Raw genomic sequence first — 3,028 nt, 5'->3', positions numbered from 1 at the left:
TGCATGGCCGACCATAGCCGGGATGGAGGCTGTTATTTCGGTGTTATTTCTGAGTCGCCTTGCCATAATTTGGTTACTGAGTTGCTGTTAAAGATTTTGGTTAATGAGTTGCTTCAAAAGTTTTTGGTTAATGAGTTGCTGCCCAAAAAACAATTTGGTTTATCAGTTGCCACTTCAACTTGCGGCTGCGGTTGGTTATAATTAGTGTTGTCGGGCTTAATACTCGCTAAGGGGGTGCATGTCGGACCGTAGCCGAGTTGGAGGGTGTTATTTCGGTGTAGTTTTTAATTTTTTCTCGATGTGGCTGATGGTGGTGGGTTTTTTTTCTGTGGAAGATAGGAGTGTGGGGTTGTGGGAAGCGAAGTTGCTGGTGGATTTTGTGTGAGTGGTGCAGTATTTGCAGGCCGATTGTCCGTTCTCGTAAGCGAAGTTGATGGGCCGCTTTTGTGTGAGGTTGGAAGTAGTATTGTCAAGGCGAGTTTCCGTTCTCGGCAGCGAAGTTGATGGGCCGATTGGGTGTGAGTGGTGTTAATGTGTGCTATTTGCAGTGTATGAATTGCCAGGCTGGCCAAGGCGTTGCTTCTGGGAATTGTTGGGGACTGGGCTGTTTAGAAAGGCCGGTGGCGGGCGCTCCGTTCCCGACTCCCGTGTCCGATTAGGGTGGGGGACGGCTGGTTGGAAAGCCCCGACGCTGGCGCAGATTATATTGCCGGACTGGCCCCTGGCGAGTTGGGCAAAGTGTCGCAGTCCGGCAGCGGGTAACAGGCCAGCGGTCAGCGGCAGCTTATCGGTGATAACTTCGGGAAGGAAAGTCCGATCCGGTCGGGGTGAACTGCGACTGAACGGGGTGGTGGGGCCGCACAGACCAGTAGCGGGATTGTGTAGCTGCCTCTTGGCCCGGCCGAGGTACAGCCGTTGGCTGGAGACCGCTTTCCGACTGCTGAGCCGGTGCCGCGGGGACCCACCTTGACGCGCCGGCTGTCCGAGCAAGCCAGGGGCAAGGGGCATCCATAGGTACCAGAAGGGAGTCGGTCCGACACCGGGAAGTCGGGTGCCCGTCGCTCCGAATCGAGCCCGGTGTTTTCGTGCGTGTAACAGGGCGGGCGTTTGGACCCGGTTGTCCGGGAGCGGGTCCCCAACGGCGGGAGATTGCCTGGGTTTGGCCGGCCGGCAGTCGAACGCCTTTGGCTCCGGACTCCCGTGTCCGATTTCGGTCAGGGAGGGCTGGTTGGAAAGCCCCGACGCTGGCGCACACTATATTATCGGCCTGGGCCCCGGCAAGTTCGGGAAAGTGTCGCAGTCCCGTTCCGGCGGCCGCCCCGTCGGTCAGCGGCAGCTTATCGCGGATAACTTCGGGACGGAAAGTCCGATCCGGTCGGGGTGAACTGCGACTGAACGGGGTGGAGGGGCCGCACAGACCAGTAGCGGGCTTGTGTAGCTGCCTCTTGGCCCGGCCGAGGTACAGCCGTTGGCTGGAGACCGCTTTCCGACTGCTGAGCCGGTGCCGCGGGGACCCACCTTGACGCGCCGGCTGTCCGAGCAAGCCAGGGGCAAGGGGCATCCAGTGGTACCAGAAGGGAGTCGGTCCGACACCGGGAAGTCGGGTGCCCGTCGCTCCGAATCGAGCCCGGGGTTTTCGTGCGTGTAACAGGGCGGGCGTTTGGACCCGGTTGTCCGGGAGCGGGTCCGCAACGGCGGGAGATTGCCTGGGTTTGGCCGGCCGGCAGTCGAACGCCTTTCGCTCCGGACTCCCGTGTCCGATTTCGGTCAGGGAGGGCTCGTTGGAAAGCCCCGGCGCTGGCGCACACTATATTATCGGCCTGGACCCCGGCAAGTTCGGGAAAGTGTCGCAGTCCCGTAGCGGCTGCCGCCCCGTCGGTCAGCGGCAGCTTATCGGGGATAACTTCGGGACGGAAAGTCCGATCCGGTTGGGGTGAACTGCGACTGAACGGGGTGGGGGGGCCGCACAGACCAGTAGCGGGCTTGTGCAGCTGCCGCTTGGCCCGGCCGAGGTACGGCCGTTGGCTGGAGACCGCTTTCCGACTGCTGAGCCGGAGCCGCGGGGGCCCACCTTGACGCGCCGGCTGTACTAGCAAGCCAGGGGCAAGGGGCATCCAGTGGTACCGGAACGGAGTCGGTCCGACACCGGGAAGCCGGGTGCCCGTCGCTCCGAATCGAGCCCGGTGTTTTCGTGCGTGTAACAGGGCGGGCGTTTGGACCCGGTTGTCCGGGAGCGGGTCCGCAACGGCGGGAGGTTGCCTGTGTTTGGCCGGCCGGCAGTCGAACGCCTTTGGCTCCGGACTCCCGTGTCCGATTTCGGTCAGGGAGGGCTCGTTGGAAAGCCCCGGCGCTGGCGCACACTATATTATCGGCCTGGACCCCGGCAAGTTCGGGAAAGTGTCGCAGTCCCGTAGCGGCTGCCGCCCCGTCGGTCAGCGGCAGCTTATCGGGGATAACTTCGGGACGGAAAGTCCGATCCGGTTGGGGTGAACTGCTACTGAACGGGGTGGGGGGGCCGCACAGACCAGTAGCGGGCTTGTGCAGCTGCCGCTTGGCCCGGCCGAGGTACAGCCGTTGGCTGGAGACCGCTTTCCGACTGCTGAGCCGGAGCCGCGGGGGCCCACCTTGACGCGCCGGCTGTCCTAGCAAGCCAGGGGCAAGGGGCATCCAGTGGTACCGGAACGGAGTCGGTCCGACACCGGGAAGCCGGGTGCCCGTCGCTCCGAATCGAGCCCGGTGTTTTCGTGCGTGTAACAGGGCGGGCGTTTGGACCCGGTTGTCCGGGAGCGGGTCCGCAACGGCGGGAGGTTGCCTGAGTTTGGCCGGCCGGCAGTCGAACGCCTTTGGCTCCGGACTCCCGTGTCCGATTTCGGTCAGGGAGGGCTCATTGGAAAGCCCCGGCGCTGGCGCACACTATATTATCGGACTGGATCCCGGCAAGTTCGGGAAAGTGTCGGCGACCCGTACCGGCTGCCGCCCCGTCGGTCAGCGGCAGCTTATCGGGGATAACTTCGGGAAGGAAAGTCCG

The sequence above is a fragment of the Somniosus microcephalus genome, unplaced genomic scaffold (genome assembly GCF_052327205.1).
Source record: "Somniosus microcephalus isolate GS21.2 unplaced genomic scaffold, FLI_Smic_1.0 scaffold855, whole genome shotgun sequence".
Lineage (NCBI taxonomy): Eukaryota > Metazoa > Chordata > Chondrichthyes > Squaliformes > Somniosidae > Somniosus > Somniosus microcephalus.
Note: the sequence above shows the minus strand (reverse complement) of the source record.